The sequence below is a fragment of the Schistocerca serialis genome, chromosome 4, assembly GCF_023864345.2.
Source record: "Schistocerca serialis cubense isolate TAMUIC-IGC-003099 chromosome 4, iqSchSeri2.2, whole genome shotgun sequence".
Classification (NCBI taxonomy): Eukaryota; Metazoa; Arthropoda; class Insecta; order Orthoptera; family Acrididae; genus Schistocerca; species Schistocerca serialis.
The window spans coordinates 318,818,098-318,838,444 of NC_064641.1; the positions used below are offsets into that span (position 1 = coordinate 318,818,098).

At 41.5% G+C, this 20,347-nt stretch overlaps 1 pseudogene; it reads right to left on the minus strand.

The window, feature by feature from the left end:
* The window catches only part of LOC126474426 (uncharacterized), an 88,719-nt pseudogene that overhangs the window by 39,509 nt on the left and 28,863 nt on the right, over positions 1–20,347 (minus strand).

The following is a 20,347-nucleotide window of genomic DNA, read 5'->3' on the forward strand; positions in this document are numbered from 1 at the left end:
GTAACTTCTGTATACAAGCTGTATTCCCAAACTAAATTACATAAATTTCTACATGATGATACTTCAGATAGAAATGTGATAAAAACTAAATTTGAGTTCAGTTCATTATCCCAGCATTTTATGGCCTGTGAGACCTGGGTTGTTTACATCATGAGCAAAATTGCTAACATTGTGGATGATAAACGTACTCAGGATAACACACTATGGACTTGCGTTCCCACAGCTGCCCTACACAATTCATATATGGGGAAGTTAACCACTTAAAAATTATATAATCAGAATATTATAGCAGTGAGAGCAAGTGATAGCTGGCCAGTGTGGCCGAGCAGTTCTAGGCACTTCAGTATGGAACCGTGCAACCACTACAGTCGCAGATTCAAATCCTGCCTCAGGAATGGATGTGTGTGATGTCCTTAGGTTAGTTAGGTTTAAGTAGTTCTAAGTTCTAGGGGACTGATGACCTCAGATGTTAAGTCCCATAGTGCTCAGAGCCATTTTTTTGAAGCAAGTGATAAACTTGTGCTAAATAAAAAAATACATGGCCACACAATAAGAGGAAAGGAAAATCCTTACACAAAACAGGAAATCTCAAATTGAAAATGAGTGCGCCAGATGAAGGAGGCAAAAGGCTTTTAACAAGCAGCTAAATCAATTAAGGAAGAAAAGAAGTTAATTTTTCTTAAATCATTTAAAACGTAGAAAGGAGGGGGTAGAGGGAAAGAGGAATGCCTTTGGACAGATGGCTTTGTGGCTGCACAACAAGACAAAAAAGTACAGAGCATACAACAAAAACAGATTCAGGAAGGGGAAGAAGGGGGTAACTGAGGGTGAAAAAGGGAGGGGGAAAGGGAGGAAGAGTTGAGATGAAGAGAGAGAAAGGGAGGGGAGAGAGAGGGGAAAGAGACTGAAAAGGAGGGAGAGGAGAGGAAGAGAGAGAAAGAGAGAGAGGGAAGGAGATGGAGAGGGGGTGGGAGAGTGAGGGGGGGAGGGGGAGGGAGAGTGAGAGTGAGAGGGAGAATGCCCACATGGTGGGGGGGGGGGGGGGGGGGGGGAAGAGTGGCTGGAGAAGGCAATGTGTGATCTAGGTGGAAAAGGAATTGCATGGACATAGGAGAGAAGGGAAAAAGCAAACTGTAGCAAACTGCCAACTTGACCATACTGTGGTGTCACCGCCAGACACCACACTTGCTAGGTGGTAGCTTTAAACCGGCCACGGCCCATTAGTACATGTCAGACCCGCGTGTCGCCACTGTGTGATCGCAGACCAAGCGCCGCCACAAGGCAGGTCTCGAGATACGGACTAGCACTCGCCCCTGTTGTACGGACGATGTAGCTAGCGATGCACACTGACGAAGCCTCGCTCATTTGCAGAGCAGATAGTTAGAATAGCCTTCAGCTAAGTCAATGGCTACGACCTAGCAAGGCGCTATTAGTAACATTGCATGTATCTAAAGAGTCTCACTTGTATCGCCACAATCTCCAGATGTACCAAAAGGATGGATTAAAGTTAAGTATTCCAGAAGCTACGTACTTTTCTTTATAGCATTCATTACGTATCCTGTTTCAGACCTCACGCCATCCTGCTTTAGCTTAGCGTGTGCCTTTCGGCTTCCTCTCATTGTGTCTAGGCTGTCTTGTCTAGACACAACACATACCATTGTTGAATGTGCTGCAAACCACTACATGAATGACTTCAACAGCTGCTGAGTGGTCCATTTGGATACTCCCTTCTAGTGCAAGTTTCTCTGAACTAAGCAAATGGGAGTTCTCTCTTCAACACATCCTGCTCTCTTGCAGTCTTTTTTCTACTACGCCCTCCTTGCAACATTCCCTATGTCCTCCTCACTGCCATCAGCTCAGGTCACTAATTTCAAAAACTGAGCATCAACAATTAGTTTTGCATGTGATGATGCATAAGAGTAGGACTGTTTTTCCCTGATTTTTGTGAGTTGGTATGTAGTTGTTTCAAAATGTTACTGGTTATCACTAAGATTACAGTTCTAATCAAAAAAAAGTCTTCTTAGGAATCTGAACATTTTCTTATGCATGGTGAAGTTGGCTGTTAGCAAAGATGTCAAGCCTGGCAACATAACATTCCACACATGTCTTTCCCGGATCTGGTGAAAAACATAGTTATCTTGGCCACAAAAAGTGATGCCTCTTTGGTCTGTTGACTGTTTTACTTGGAAGACAAGGTTTTAAATAGTACACGAACTGGGCAAGGATCCTACTAGCTCACACTGAAGATCTCCATGAAGGAATCAACTCGTGTTTCCATGTTTCTGAAGTAGCACGTGGACCAACCATTTACATGCCATCTTTAGCAGTATAGGTAACCTGAGTGAAAAATTTCTTACCTCTTTAATGTGGTAAGACATGAGAATAACCTTCATAGCACTGATTCCAATTACACCAGTCTCTATTTGTTCCAGTAACAGCTGCAGGTGTCTGTTCAGTGTTTCTTCTGATCCCTGTAACATCTTTTGTAATGGAACACAGAACTAAAATGTTTCAATTCAAGTAATATTAAATGGTACTCCTTAAGTGTAAACATGGATAGAGTAAGTGCAGATGATTGTACATATGAAATAAACATTTTTTACATATTCTTGGTAGACTTGTTTATACTACAGCAAATTCATGAAATTACGTGCTTCAAAAGGACATTATAGATACATTTAGGTTCAAGCAAGTACAATAACCTTAAAATTAAAAAATTCCTCTTATGGATAAGTGCTTATTTTCTTGGGTGAAAATATAGGTTACACAATGTTGTTAAATTTTAAAGACAGCCACTTCCATTCCATTATGAAAGGAATGGAGTTTGACTCACTGTAAAGAATGACACAGGTGTTAGATTTATATGTTTTCCAGTTTTACTTTCTTGTTCAGTGCGATGTACTATGAGATTAGCCAGAAATGTACCAAGACTACAGAGACCTATAATTCTGAAAATATTTCCTTTAAGATAATCTGTACAGCGATGTAACAGACTGTAAGCATTTAACCCCCTGTTCCTGATGTGAATTTTACTGTTTTCTTCCAGTCTGGCTAAATTTTTGTAATATTTGTGGTATTTATTGTAGATATAGTCGTGCTAGACATAGTACAGTGAATGCACAAAATAATGTGAACATCTTGGTTCTCAGTCTGGAAGAGATGTCTGATTTCAAATTTATTTGAGATTTGCAATACACACAACTCTGTTATTATTCATAAACACTGATAATCTGAAGCAATGTTTTATTTATTTATTTATTTGTTGCAGTTGGCCTGTGTCTTTGATGCAAAATTGTGGAACATGTCATTTCTTACCCAGAAATGTTCTAAGAAAATTCATAAATATTAAAATGTTATCATCATCATCATCTTAACAATAATCAAACAATGGAAATCTAGGATTAAATGTAACAGTATTATGAAAAGTAAAGTTTCCACTCACCATATAGCAGAGATGCTGAGTCACAGACAGGCACAACAAAAGTTTGCCACAGATAAAGCTTTCAGCTGGGCCAAAAGCTTTATCTGTGACAGTCTTTTTGTTGTGCCTATTTGCAACTCAGCACTTCCACTATATGGTGAGTGGCAACTTTCTTTTTCATGTCACCAATACATGTTTTCCATGCACCTTCCATTAGATCATCATTTCAAACTTTTGTTACCTCTCGAAATTCAGAGAAGAACTTAACTGATTCCAGCTGTTTCTATTCAGTAAAAGAATTCCTGGAAATGAAAAATTATAAAGTTCCTTTGTAAAATACTGTGATTAGAGTAAAACATTCTGTAGGCAAAATAATAGCCTAATTTCTACTATACACAACTATGTTTCAGTTTCACTTCCCAAAATTTTTCAACTCGCTTTAGAATGTACAAGTACACATTCTATTAGTATTAAAACTTAATTGTCTGTGAAATCTCAATGTTAATTTCATGTTTAATGTAGTTTTTAAATGACATTGTCCTTCTGTTGTGTTTCCAGTTGACATTTTCACTATTCTGTAATCTCAGTGATTATTTGTGTAAATTTAAAGTAGCCCCACATTGCCTACTTGTTTCTTAGTTCCCCCATGTAAATTGTTTGTATTCTCTGTATGTGAAGTTACTATATTCATCAATGAACAATTTTGTGTACATTTTTTAAATGGCAGTCCATTGCCTATTTTTTTCTCCAAACTACATATTTGTGTACTTTGTACAGTATGTGATCCACAGGATAAATAAATAAATACAAATACCACCCATTTGCCAGGCTAAATAACCTGGTCCCATAACCAGAAATGCTCTAATGTCTTTATTTCTTTAGTGTTAAAGAAAAAGGTGGAAATCCATTTACAATGAGTCACCTAGTTGCAAGGCAAAAGTTGACATCACTATTCTATCTGCTCCAGCTTATGATGTAGTCACAAATAAGAGATAACCACATATTGGATATGCCTGATTAACAGACGCATGCTTGAGCTTCCAAATTGAGTAATCCTTTCCCCAGGACTATTCAAGATTGCTTGGTTTGCAAATATGAAGTGATTGATATAAAACACATCATGACAGGATGCAATGTTAACCACACCATATGTCAGATGATACAAGTCACATGCACTGCTATTTTACTATTCACCCATTCACACATTTTGTTCGAGAAATTTCGTCACAAGGAGAGCCTGAATGGAGGTGGATTCAGTCAAGTTATACATTAAGTAGCAGAATCAGTCATTGTAAGCTACTTCTGTAGAGTAGCTATACTGCAGACAATGTTCACATACTGCAATGTCCCACTGAGAGAATTTAGAAGTATAACAAAGATCTTCATGTGCTCTTCACATATTTTAAGAAGTTACTCAGCTGAGTTAGGTGGGAGAGCTTAATGAATGGCTTAACCAAGTTTGGATTACCTGAGAAACTTTTTAACCTACTTAGAATTCATCACACTGATTCAAAAGCTGTGAGACAGAAAGGTCCGTATAACAGTTGAACATGAGAAAATCGCATATCTATCATTTGCCTGCAATGTGGCTCTATTATCCTAGCTGAAGGGAAAACTGATGCAGATGAATGACAGTGTGAAGGTATCAGTGAGGAATACTGGCCTCATGAATAATCAAAAACTGAATATCAGGTGATGAGCAGGACTCATGCTTATTCCAGAGACCTGTTTGAGCCTCTTGTAGTCACAACCAAATTCTGCAAAGTATTTCATGATTTTAAATATCTACTGGTGATCTACACAGAGGACATACTGTGTGCGGTAAAGATCAGAACAAGGATCCAAGCTGCAAGGTGAGCATTCATCAGTCTCTCTCAGCTTCTCAAATCTCACAGCTTGTCAAGCAATTCCAATTTCTAGCTGTATGAAAGACTGATTCTTGGAGTGTTCTGAAGTAATCTTCTCATTTTAGAGTATGAAATCTCTTCAGCACAGTTGTGAACTGAATGAGCTCTACAACAGCCCATAAACTGTAGGGCTAATGAGAACCAATTGGTTTGTATGCGCAGGTCATGTTGCTCATGGGGTCAAACATTGATGGCCTTTGAAATCCACTGATTTTACTCCCTGGAGAAGATGACCACTGGATACACCTAAGAAAAGGTGGAGAGATGGAAACCATGAGGAATGGCTGTAGATCATCACAGAATGTGAAAGGTGGCAAAAAGTGAGAAGCAGAATACAGTGAAAGAGGAGCCTTGTAACTGCACATGGTTCTCTGGGCCTCACATAAAGTAAGGTAGGTGTACTAGCAACAAATTATGAATAATTCTAATTTACTCACATTGACAATTATGTGTTTGTGTGTGTGTGAGATAGAGAGTGAGAGAGAGAGAGAGAGAGAGAGGGGGGGGGGGGGGGGGGGAAGAAAGAGGAAGAGGAGGAGAAGCTCCTTTGAAAAAACTGACTATTGCTCTTCCTCTTATACTTCTCAGCTGCTACTTTTGGCTACCACTTCATACTACTAAGCTTGTATGTAATCTTACAGAGAACAACTGTAACTTTACAAAGAACATAAGCAATACAGAAGAAAGAGGAGAGTGCCTATACCAACATGCATCTTGCATTTGTTTTGGTGTCGCAATGACATAATATCAATCAATTTCACTCACAGTGGGCATTCTACACAGCTGTTGCTGATGCAGGTGCATGTGATATACCGGGTTCACCCAGCCAGTGGAAATACAACATGTAGTTGGTTCTAATATTCGGCAACAGATGAATGACAATGATATGGGGCCATAATTTTGTGGATCACTTCTACTACCCTGCTTGTAGACATGTGGAACTTGTGCTCTCTTCCAAATATTGGGCATAGATTCTTGTTCAAGAGGTCTATAGTATATTATGGTTGATAAGTGTTAACACAGTCTCAAACTTGATATTGAATTTGCTAAGGATTCCATAAGGTCCTAAGGGTTTGTAAAGTTTTGTCAGTTTCAGCTGTTCCTCAATGCCACTAACACTTATATCTATAGGCCTATAAACTATCTTTGTGTGGTTCAAGAATTAAACTGTGGTACTACACATAGATTTTCCTTTGTAAAGGAAAATTTGAAAACAATTGTTAAGCATTTCTGTTTTTTTTCTTTGCACCCTTACTTTCAGTTCCATCCATGACTATCTGAACACTTACTTTGGTGCCACTAACAAGCTTTCTATATGACCAGAATTTCTTTGAGTTTTTTGAGAGGCCATCCAGTAAAATTATGATAGAGTAGTTATTACAATCTTTATGCAATGCTCTTTTGATAGTCAGATTTGTTTCACTTAGAATCTCTCTATATATACTACTCCCACATTTTGTACTTACTGTGCCATAGTTGCTGTTGCTTACAAGTTTCTTTGTGAAGAGTGCAAACTGTGGATGGGCCTTTCTGTTACAAATTGCTCTACTAGATACATATCTATCCAGAGTTTGGTTAATGGTTTTTCTATGTATCAGTAACTGTTTTTCTCCACACTTCTGTGTGGAAATAAATGTTTCCAGTTTCTCATTGTTATATAACACCATTGACTCTGCCTCTTCCACAAGATGGCATCAAGTGCAGATGCAAGTAATATTGATGTGACGAGAGTTTATTGTTACATTGCAAAAAAAAAGGCATTTGCAATGAGTTTAAAGTTGTAATCAAAAAGTTAAATCAATGTTTAAAAAACTTTCAGTGAGTTGTTGATATTCTGAGGTGAAAAAAGTTTGAGGAACAAACATCAGCTTCAAGCACTATCCAAAGCATTTTACCAGGTAAAATGTGATACAGAAAACTACAAATGCTCTGAAATTCATGTACACAAGTGCTTCCTAGTGCAATAGTGGAGGGAAAATGGCCATAAGTGTATAAACTATTCAATCACACTTGCCAGTGGAAAAAATAGCCAAAGTTGCATAAATAATTCAAAACACTTCACAGATAAAACAATGGCCAAAGGTGGATAAACAATTCCATCATGCTTCCTATTTCTCTAGAAATATCTAACAAATTGATTCAAGAAGTACCACAGTCTCAATGAAATCCATTTGCACAAACAGGTTCAGTATGTTTTCAGTAAGCAGCAACAACTTGATAAACACTGAAAATGAACATTCCATGTACTGTAATGCCAAAACAAAATGTAATGTCATAAAAGTGAAGTCAGTGGGAAAGGAAATGCAATGTTCTATTTCTAGCAGCTAACCATGGAAAAAAGCAATTTACAGGATGTGAATATCGATTTTCATGTAACTGGCATCATGAAATGGTGCACATGGGTGAAAAACATGATTGAAGACGTCTTGTAACATAACAATATACTGAAAGACAGTGACATTGTTGTTTATGTGAATGGTGAAAACGAAATAGCACATAATGAAGCCAAAAACAGGTTTGTGGAATTTATTAAATGTAAATAAGATGAAAATTACTGTTGTGTGGATACCTCATAGACAAGAGCTGATCACTAATTTATGGGTTAAAAAAGAAATCCATAAAACCAGTTCTCAGAGCAAATAACTATGCTCCACTTAAACAAAATGCTAATCAATGGAATTAGTAGCTTAGTGAAAAACAAGCACACTGAACTTGATGAGCATCTAAATTACCATGGTAAGAAAGTTCTGTGCTAAGAGATAAACAAAATTAAATTAAATGTGTGAATGTAATAGTCTCGTTTTCAGAAGAAAGTCTTTTTCTGGAGGCTCATACACCTACCTTTTAGAGAAAATGACATAACAGGGCAAGGAAGGGTAGAAACCACTTTAAGAGGAAACTGCAGTAGTAGCATTCAATCATATGAATGTATTGCTTTAGAGCTTCCATTGAAATAAATGAACATGTAAGACCCAGTGAAAACTGTACCAATATTTGCCTTCTTCAAATCTTAGAGGTAAGTTCAATAAATTGCAATAGTGGCTTGAAAAAATAAACTGCTGTTTTTTCTGTATCAACAAACACCGGTGAATGGCTCTGAAATAGGATTACATGTTCCTCTTGGATACTTGGTACTTACTACCTACAGAAAAAAAAAAGAAAAAAAAAAAAAGAAAACATTTCATGTGCCTGAGGTTCAATCTGCATTAACAGCAACCTTTATTTACATTATTTAGTCATAGGACTTAGTAGGATATGCCTGGAAGGTGTGTTTAAGTAGCTGGTATGGTAAGGCCTTTCTGAAAGTACTTATATGGAGTGTAACCATGTATGGAAACAAAACATGGGCGATAAATAGTTTAGACAAGAAGAAAATAGAAGCTTTCAAAATGTGTTGCTACAGAAGATTACTGAAGATTAAATGGGTAGATCACATAACTAATGAGGAGGTACTGAACAGAATTGTTTAGAAGAGGAATTTGTGGCACAACCTGACTAAAAGAAGAGATTGGTAGGTAGGACAGATTCTGAAGCACCAAGGGATCAACAATTTAATATTGGTGGGAAGTGTGGAAGGTAAAAATTGTAGACAGAGACCAAGAGATGAATACACTAAGCAGATTCAGAAGGATGTAGGTTGCAGTAGTTACTCGGGAATAAAGAAGCTTGCTCAAGATAGAGTAGAACGGAGAGCTGCATCAAACGAGTCTCTGGACTGAGGACAACAACAACAACAATAACAACAACATGGTAAATCACACAGAAACAGTTGTAATTGTCTCAGTTTATCAAACTCCAGACTCTGATGGGATGGTTTTTGTAGTAAAGTTAATACTTTAATATTGCTGTTGTCCAAGTTTTAATTGCATAAAATTATAACAGTATGTGATGTTAATATAGATATAAGGAAAAGAGGAAAAATGTGATTCATCTGGTTAATTCTCTTAAGTCATTGATCTAAAATTGTCTCGCCAGAAAGCTCAATAGACTGAATGCAAGTCTTGATAACATAATTAGCAATGTACACAGAGACACTCTTGAATATGATGTTGTAGAATTGGGAATGTCAGCTCACACAAGACAGTGGCTTCAAATGAAAAATTCAGCTCTCAACATCAATGAAGGCAAGTGACATAAAGAATTCTAGAAGACACTAATGTAAACAACATGATATACCAGTTAACAGAATGGATTGGGCTCAAAAATTGATAGTAATAAAACTATTAGTAAATATTTTTCTATTTTCCTGACAGAGATTAAGTACATAGCAGAAAAGATGTGCCCCATGGTGACTAAATGATACTGTATATCCATTTCATAATATTGTTACAGTCCATCCTGGATTTTCCATTGTTTCATTAAATGATATTGTATTAATATTACACATAAGTTGCACCATACCAACAAGTGATACATTTCACAACTTAACAAACTCAATATACAACAACTGATTATGAAAGTTGAGTCTCATGAAAGTGGTTGGAAGAAGGAAAATCACACAAATACGAGAAAACTATACAGCTCCAAAATACAAAATTCTAATTGTAGTGCAATCGAAGAGTATATTTTAAATTCCAAAAATAAATGTAAAAGAGCCTTGAATGTCATTAAAAGGGAAATATCAACAAAGAAAACAGTACCTATCCCTACTGCCTGTGAGATACCAATGAATATTGAGTTTGGGTGGAGAACTGTAGGGCCCCCCTAGACAGGTCAGGCGTGCACTACACACCGGAAGCAGCTACTAGGGTAGCAGAGTACGTGTGGCGTGCACACGGGGGTTTTTTAGGTTAGAGGGACCCCCCCTTGGGCGAAACGATAAAATACCTGACGGCTTACCAGAGAGGACATTATCATCGTTGATAAAGAACGTCCGTCCTCAGAGACCAAAAACAGGAAAAGTCAACGTAATATTGGTAAACTGCAGGAGTATCCAGGGCAAGGTTCCTGAATTAGTATCTCTTATTGAAGGAAATAGTGCGCATATAGTATTAGGAACGGAAAGTTGGTTAAAACCGGAAGTGAACAGTAACGAAATCCTAGACACAGAATGGAATATATACCGCAAGGATAGGATAAACGCCAATGGTGGAGGAGTATTTATAGCAGTAAAGAATTCAATAATATCCAGTGAAGTTATTAGCGAATGCGAATGTGAAATAATCTGGGTTAAGTTAAGTATCAAAGGTGGGTCAGATATGATAGTCGGATGCTTCTATAGACCACCTGCATCAGCAACCGTAGTAGTTGAGCGCCTCAGAGAGAACCTGTAGAACGTCGTGAAGAAGTTTCGTGATCATACTATTGTAATAGGGGGAGACTTCAATCTACCAGGTATAGAATGGGATAGTCACACAATCAGAACTGGAGCTAGGGACAGAGACTCTTGTGACATTATCCTGACTGCCTTGTCCGAGAATTACTTCGAGCAGATAGTTAGAGAACCAACTCGTGAAGCTAACGTTTTAGACCTCATAGCAACAAATAGACCGGAACTTTTCGACTCCGTGAATGTAGAAGAGGGTATCAGTGATCATAAGTCAGTGGTTGCATCAATGACTACAAGTGTAATAAGAAATGCCAAGAAAGGAAGGAAAATATATTTGCTTAACAAGAGTGATAGGACACAAATCACAGAATATTAGAGTGACCACCATCAAACGTTCATTTCTGAGGAAGAGGATGTGGAACAAAAATGGAAAAAATTCAGAAACATCGTCCAGTACGCCTTAGATAAGTTCGTACCGACTAAGGTCCAAAGCGATGGGAAAGATCCACCGTGGTATAACAATCATGTACGAAAGGTACTACGGAAACAAAGAAAGCTTCATCATAGGTTTAAGAGTAGTCGAATCATAGCTGATAAGGAAAAGCTGAACGAAGCGAAAAAGAGCGTAAAGAGAGCAATGAGAGAAGCATTCAACGAATTCGAACATAAAACATTGGCAAACAATCTAAACAAGAACCCTAAAAAGTTTTGGTCATATGTAAAATCGGTAAGCAGATCTAAATCCCCTATTCAGTCACTCGTTGACCACGATGGCACCGAAACAGAGGACGACCGAAGAAAGGCAGAAATACTGAATTCAGTGTTCCGAAACTGTTTCACTGCGGAAAATCGTAAGACGGTCCCTGACTTCAGCCGTCGTACGGACGCCAAAATGGAAAATATTGAAATAAACGATATCGGAATTGAAAAACAACTGCTATCACTTAGTAGCGGAAAAGCATCCGGACCAGACAAGATACCCTTAAGATTCTACAGTGATTATGCTAAAGAACTTGCCCCCTTTCTATCAGCAATTTATCGTAGATCGCTGGAAGAACGTAAAGTACCTAGTGACTGGAAGAAAGCGCAGGTCGTTCCCATTTTCAAGAAGGGTCATAAATCAGATGCGAATAATTATAGGCCTATTTCGCTTACGTCAATCTGTTGTAGAATAATGGAACATGTTTTGTGTTCTCGTATTATGACGTTCTTAGATAATACAAATCTCCTTCATCATAACCAACATGGATTCCGCAAACAGAGATCATGTGAAACTCAGCTCGCCCTATTTGCCCAAGAAATTCACAGTGCCGTAGACACTGGCGAGCAGATTGATGCCGTATTCCTGGACTTCAGGAAGGCATTTGATATGGTTCCGCACTTACGTTTAGTGAAAAAAATACGAGCTTACGGAATATCGGACCAGGTTTGTGATTGGATTCAGGATTTCCTAGAAGAAAGAACACAACATGTCATTCTTAACGGTTCAAAATCTGCAGATGTAGAGGTAATTTCGGGAATACCGCAGGGAAGCGTGATAGGACCTTTATTGTTTACAATATACATAAATGACTTAGTTGACAACATCGGTAGCTCCGTGAGGCTATTTGCAGATGACACGGTTGTCTACAAGAAAGTAGCAACATCAGAAGACTCGTACGTACTCCAGGAGGACCTGCAGAGGATTAATGCATGGTGCGACAGCTGGCAGCTTTCCCTAAACGTAGATAAATGTAATATAATGCGCATACATAGGGGCAGAAATCCATTCCAGTACGATTATGCCATAGGTGGTAAATCATTGGAAGCGGTAACGACCGTAAAATACTTAGGAGTTACTATCCGGAGCGATCTGAAGTGGAATGATCACATAAAACAAATAGTGGGAAAAGCAGGCGCCAGGTTGAGATTCATAGGAAGAATTCTAAGAAAATGTGACTCATCGACGAAAGAAGTAGCTTACAAAACGCTTGTTCGTCCGATTCTTGAGTATTGCTCATCAGTATGGGACCCTTACCAGGTTGGATTAATAGAAGAGATAGACATGATCCAGCGAAAAGCAGCGCGATTCGTCATGGGGACATTTAGTCAGCGCGAGAGCGTTACGGAGATGCTGAACAAGCTCCAGTGGCGGACACTTCAAGAAAGGCGTTACGCAATACGGAGAGGTTTATTATCAAAATTACGAGAGAGCACATTCCGGGAAGAGATGGGCAACATATTACTACCGCCCACATATATCTCGCGTAATGATCACAACGAAAAGATCCGAGAAATTAGAGCAAATACGGAGACTTACAAGCAGTCGTTCTTCCCACGCACAATTCGTGAATGGAACAGGGAAGGGGGGATCAGATAGTGGTACAATAAGTACCCTCCGCCACACACCGTAAGGTGGCTCGCGGAGTATAGATGTAGATGTAGATGTAGATGCTAGCACCATGACACCACTCAATAATGCTACTATAGATGCAGAAGTCCTGCTCACTCGGTCAAAACAATTAAGTGAGATATTTACTTAGACCTTAATCATTTTACATAATACTCACAAATCAATATGCAAAGAAAGCAATTCCTAAACAAAAGACTAATTTGGAATCAGTAATTTCATAAAAAGTATATAGCAAGGGAAATTAAAATACAGTTCTCTCATAGTAAAACACAGTACTCGATAAAAGAATTTTCCCAGATGTCTTAAACTCATAGTTACATTACCTATGCACAAAAAAGTGATGAAACCTCCCAAATAACTACTTTCCAATTTCAGCAGTATCAATCCTATCCAGGATAACAGAAAACTGCATTCATAAAAATATATATAACTATTTTGAAAACATGAGTGCCAGTACTAGAAATAATAGAGCATATGCAAATTATTCCAACTTGTAATCTGGATTTGTGAAGCAAATTTAATCAAATTATTGACATTTAAAACTAAAGACACTGTGCTAACTCAGCAGCTCCATGACTTTGGGAAGACAGCTTCAAAATATTTAGTAGGAATGGTATTGAAAATCTATTCTTTGTTGGCAAATAAATATGTCACTCTCAAATGGAAATGTTCAATTTTACAGTTGAATGACTTTTCACAGGATAGCATCCCTAAGGCACTCAGTTGTTGTTCTTTCATGGTGTGTCGCAGGAATGTTTTAAGTCTCTTGAGCATCAAAAGGTTTCGCTCAGCTTCTAATGTCGAGATAGGTGTCGTTATTAGAAATTTCAAAACTTTTAACAGTCTCATCAGATGTGTCACGAAGTTCATCCTCTAGAATCAGGGAAAGAAACGGAACTGTGCCAGAAACTGCTCTCAACTCAAGCTAATGTAGACGAATTGAACCTCACCCATCTAATTTCTTTTTTGCAGAAATGTATATGTATCTGTAATTTCAAGGTATTTGTGTGGAAAATATGTGATGTATTTGTCAAACTGATTTACATCAAATAAATTGGCTGCAATGAGGTGTCCAGTGAACTGAAAATGTAATTTTGTTTCAGAAAGGATGGCAACGCATACTTTCAAAGCTTCTCTTTTTTTGTGCCCATCAAAAATCTGTGGCTTCATGACAGGCATCATTTCATCATATTTGAAACTAATGTCATTAAGGATTGAGTCAATGTCATCTCTGATGTTTTGCATTGCCTCTTCTAAGTTCTGGATGTCTTGTTTTGCCTTGGTTGAAGCTGATTAAAAAGTATGTCTGCATGAGGAAATATCTTACAGAAAAATGATAGAAAATGAATTCATTATCTTGCAGTCTTTGTTTGTATGAACCAGCTTTTTCAACAGTAAAAGATAGTTTTATGCTTTCACTTGTTTCAGTTACTTCCATAACAGCAATAGGGTCTTCCTTGTTTTCAAAAACATCTTTTACCACTCCAGAATGGTAATTCCATCTCATGACACACACATGAGGCAAGCTTTTTAGAATAATACTATGCAACACTTTTGATCTTATTTGCGAATAAAGAAAGAATGAAGAAATACCAGAAAGATGTGCAAAAAAATGCGGGCTTTGTGATTAACAGAGGCTGCCGTAGATATAATAAGGTTGAACTGATGTGCATAACAGTGGATGCAGTTTTCATTTGGGTTTTTGTCTTTAATTAAATTAATTTCTTAACCCCATTTGACTTGCCACTCATAACATTTGCACCATTGTAACTCTGAGCTGTTAGTTTTGCTCAGTCATCACCAATTAATGGTTCAATTTCTTTCAGAATAGGCCTACTCTCAGCTATGGTATGAACATTCTGACTGCCTGGATTAACAAAGTTTTTTCATCATGGTACACATTCAGTGCAGTAGTTCATTCTGAACAGTCTTAGAAATGCCTTTGAACACTGATGCTTGACTAAAATGAACATTAAGATCTTTATCCTGTTCCACACTGAAGTACATTAGCTCACGGAAAACCCTCTATTTTGAGAGGCATCAGATTCATTGTGGCCCCTGAGAGCCATTTCCAAAGCTCCAAAGAATTGAATACAGTTTACAATTAAATTTAATATTTATCTATTCTTTTCTACATGTTTGTTGTGGCTGTCAGTGGTTTGTCTATATTTCAAATCTAATTTCTGCTGACTGTTGGTTTTGGCTAGAAATGAAAGACTAAGCACATTATTCACATGTCACTTTGATGTTTCATGTACTTTTATTTTAGACCATACATGCCCATTATCGGTTATTTCAGTCTTATCCCAAATAACACACAAGGAAAACAAAAAACAGCATTGCTTTCTTCACAGCCACAGATCCATTTGATCTTTGGTAAATTTCTGGATTAAACTTAGGGCATTGATTTTTTGTTTGCTGCTGCAGATTCAGATTCGGGAATGGCCTACCTAGTGTTTTTATCTGAATTTTTTCACTGAGAGTCCTGCCACTAAATGGCATTTTTAATAACTCATTTACTTTGTTCACGTTTGCTATTTCCACAGTCAACTGAATTTTCCCTTACAGATAACACTGTGTACACAGCTATATACTGTCAGTTACCTGACCTCACAATAACTACAACATGTATAAACAGAAATATGATACTGTTGTTTGAAAAATGGATGCTCAACAGGTGGTGAATATATTAGTTTTTTTGTTGTGTTCCTATAGCTCTGCTGTTGTGAAATATACCAATGTTGAAATAATGCATCTTAGTTTCAAAATCTAAGGGCATAATAATATTCAAATTGTATAATACTACATACAATGGTAATTAAGTTTATTGTTGCTGTATTTGATTTAAATAAGCATTAATTTGAGTGTAGGAATGCTTTAGCATCAACTTGCAGAAAGATAATAGGACTGGGTTACAAGAAGTTTGCACCCTGATGTATTCTAACATGATTGTTAGATGACAGATTGCATGTTTCTATAGTTCTGCACTGTACTGCTCTCTGGTGGAAGGAACATGAAGCTCCAAAGCCAGACCAGCTATGGCTCCATTCGCGACCATAAGAAGCATGTAGAAACCGACGGCCGAGCATCTTCGGTGGAACTCGAAAGAGTTGCGCCCTTCAAGAACTGTTGTGTACAATTGTTAAAGAGTTAGGAATTACACCAGATGCAGCAGCAGTCACAACCAGCGGCCCAGCAGCAATGCCAGTGCCAGTTCCAGTTCGAGTTCCAGCAGTGCCAGCAGGTTCCAGCAGCCCAGCAGCTTCCAGCAGCCCAGCCACTTCCAGCAGCCCAGCGGGTTCCAGCAGCCCAGCCAGTTCCAGCAGCCCAGCCGGTTCCAGCAGCCCAGCCGGTTCCAGCAGCCCAGCCAGTTACAGCAGCCCAGCAGGTTCCAGCAGCCTAGCAGTCCAGCGCCCCAGCAGCAGAGCAGCCCGGCGGCGGCACCAGCGACAGCAGCTGCAGCAACAGCTGATGCGGTCCGGCCCATCACCGCCCCCGGTGGTGGATGTTCCCCCTGCCGCTGCTCTCCCATCAGCAGCAGCGCAGTGGGGCTTCGGCCCCGGCCAGCATCGTCATCTTCATTTTCATCTTCTCCATCGTGTGTGATTCATCGTTTTCCTCATCCTTCTTCTGCCCCTGTTTTCTGTTTCCCCTGTTCCGTTTCCCTTCTTCACCTTCACCATAACTACCCCCACCACCACCCCAACCACCATACCCATCATCTATACCTCCCCCTCTGCCGCCACCACCATGATTACGTGCTGCACCCCCCCCCCTCCCACCCAGCCCCCTGCTTCTCACCCTTCCCACTCCTGTGCCCTTCGTAGCCCCATCTCCTGCTCCCTCTCCACACACCCCCTTATCCACTCTCGATCCCTTCCCTCCACTCCCCCATGCTGTTCTGTCCACTACTACAGCCCCCGCCATGGTGGTCACCTGAAGAGCCATGGCACATGCCACCATCACCCCGACGCTGTGACCTGCCACCTCCCGCCATGTCCCAGTCACACCTGCCCCCCAAGCCTCCTTACACCCTTCTGATGCGTTAAATGCCCCAGCAGCACCCACACCTCTTCAACTCCTGAGAAATCCCAGCCTCTCTCTCTTCCGCCCCTCCGAAATGCCATGGACATCTCCCCGCCTGCCTCTTCTGCCCCCCCCCTCTCCAGTGCCCCCTCCTCTCCCACCCCTTCCCAACTCCTGTGCAATCTGGACCCATCCCTCCTGGAGGCCCGAAACCTCACCCTGCTCTTACTCAAACACTTCCCGGGAGCCCCTATCTCTCTCCTCACCCCCCGTGCAGACTCTGTCCTCATCATCTTCACTAGCCCCACCCTCCATACCAACATCCTCTCCCAAATGCCTATTGCCCACTTTGGCCCCAATGCCTCCCTCACCCCGGCTCCTCCACCTTCCTCTTCCAACCAGCCCCAACCCCTGCATCGCCCACTAACCCTCACCACAGTGATCACTCGGCTTAGTTCGATGATCACGGAGGTGGAGGTTTTGGCAGAGCTCCAGCCACATCCCTACCTGCAAATGATTGATGTCCACTAAATCTACAATCCTACTGTCCCCACCCGCCTCATACAGGTCTTCTCTGAGCACACCCCCTCCATCGACCTTCTCCTAAAAGAGGGTGCCCTCCTGTTCCACCACCGGTATAAGGTTGACCCTTCCCATTCCCCTCCCCAATCCGTCTGCTGCCAGAGGTGCTTGCGTTATGATGTGACTTCCTTTCCCACATCGACCAAACCTTCTCTTCCTACATGACTGCCACTGACGTCAACATCCATAGTCATTCCGCCACCCAGCTACGGCAGTGGCATCGGTTCCTCACCACCCTCCAAGGTGACCTCCTTCCCCTTCCCCAACACACCCACCCTGAATCCAATACCACTCCCAACATCGTCCTGGTCTCCCCCAACCTCCTTGGCCGCATCACAGTGGACGTCCTCGACCCTATTGGCAGTGACCATCTCCCTGTCATCCTCGCCATATCAGATGGTCGTCGCCCACACCCAGACCCTCACATCAACCCCTCCCCCGAAATATGTCCATGACCATTCCCACGCCAACTGGAATGCCTACCAGGATACCCTCACTACCCGGATTGATAGCCAACCCCTTTCCTACCACCACCCCGATGACATTACCCATGCCACCTCCTTTCTCCAGCAGACCATGTCTGTGTCGTGGAGGCACACATCCCTACCGTCGCCATCCACCCGCACCACCCCACCTCATCCCCAAAGGCCGTCCTCCTCCTTCGTGAATCCCATGATCTATACAGTGAGTTCCTTCACACACAGGACCAGGACACGCTACAACACCACTGGCAACTCCAACGACATGTCCGAAACTTGCTCGTGGCCAAGAAACACCAGGACTGGTGACAGACATACACCCCCCTTAATGCTACCCTGCATATTAACTCGTCTAAGTACTAACTACTGGTCAGCCTTCTGCCACCTTACTGGGTCTAAACCTCCCCCCCTCTACTACCCTCTCCTTCACGACGACCACCCCTTTCCTGATAACCTTAGTAGCCCCAACCATTTTGCTTCCTACCTATCCAATATCTTTACCATCCCTGATGATCCACAGTTTGATTACACCCTATTCTCTGATGTACGTGATTGAACTGACACCTCTGCCCCTCCACTTGCTCCTGGCTTCCAGTACTTCGACAGCTTTCCACACACAGAACTCAACACCCCAATCATAACTCAGGATATCATAGCTACACTACGCAAGAAACGCAACACCACTCCCGGTCACAACCGTGTTAACTACCATCACCTCCGTGATGGTCCCGCCTCCTTCCTCTCCACCCTGGCCAGACTATATAATGTGGTCTTGTCCACTGGCTTCTAGCCTGACCTGTGGAAAACCTCCTGGAACCTGATGTTCCTCAAACCAGACAAACTGCCTTCCGCTGTCTCATCCTACCAGCCCATCAGCCTCACCTCAGTCTTCAGTAAGGTCCTGGAATCCATCCTCACCCAATGCATCCACTGGCACTGCCTCCTGCCCTCTACCCAATATGACTTTCGACCATCCCTCTCTGCCGATGACCTTCTCCTTCACCTCACTCACCTCCTCTCCGAACAACTAAATTCCTGTCATACCACCATCTTCCTCTCTCTCAACCTTGAGTGTGCCTACGACCGTGTATGGCATTCTGGTCTCCACTTCAAGCTCCAAACCTTCACCCTTCCTCTTAATTACATCTGTCTGATTGCTTCCTTCCTTTCTCACTGTCCTTCCTATGTCACCACCCATAACACGGATTCCTACACTTTCCACCCCTCCGCCGCTGTGCCCCAAGGTTTCGTCCTCTCCCCTCTTCTCTACCTTCTACATATGGCGGACATGCTGCTGCCTTCACCCCCCATCTACCTTCTCCAATACACCAATGACTCTGCCTTCCTTGCCCTCGCCCCCACCCTGCAAAACTCCCAGCACCTTCTCCAATCCCATCTTGACCAGTTCACCACTTGGTGTAACCAGTGGCTGCTCAAGGTCAATCCTTCCAAAACCCAGGCAGTCATTGTAGGCAAAACCACCCCTTCCTTCCACCTCCTTGATTTTTATCTCACCATCTATGACCGTCCTATTAACCTCATCCCCACCCTCAAGTACCTTGGTGTCACCCTTGACCGTCGCCTTTCCTGAACCCCCCATCTCCGGACAAACCAAGCCAAGGCATGCCCGACTCCACCTCCTCAAACTCCTCTCTGGCCGCCCATGGGGTCTGGACCCTTCCACCATTCTCCACACTTATAAATCCCTCATCTGCCCCATCCTCTGTTATGCCCATCGTGCCTGGATCTCCACCCCTCCTACCTTCTACAAGTCCCTTCAAATCCTGGAACGCCATGCGCTCTCCCTCGCCTATCGCATCTGCATCCCATCCCCCAGGAGGATCCTCTACAATTTAATTCCTTTCTCCCACCTCCTCCTCTTCCTTGAATGGATACGGATCCTTTACACCTCCTGTAAAATTGATCCCCTCACCCGCTTGTCTCTCCCAACCTTTCGCACCTCTGTCCGCTGCCCTGCCTGTACTACTGCATCACACCCGCTCTCCATCTTACCACACTCCATACCCTTGCCCAAGGTGGCTTCTGCCAACTCCACCTCCCTGATGATGCCATCATCACCTCCACCTACCCCTCCTACCAGCTTTGATCCTCCCCTTCCTACTGCTGTGTTTTTTTCCCCCAGGGCTCCCTCTTTTCCCCTCTCTTCTCCTCACTTCCTCCCCTCTCCTCTCTCCCTCTCCTCCCCCCATTCCCAGGCTTCCACACCCTCCCATACCCTCTCCCCTCCCCCTCCCTTCTTCTCTCCGACTG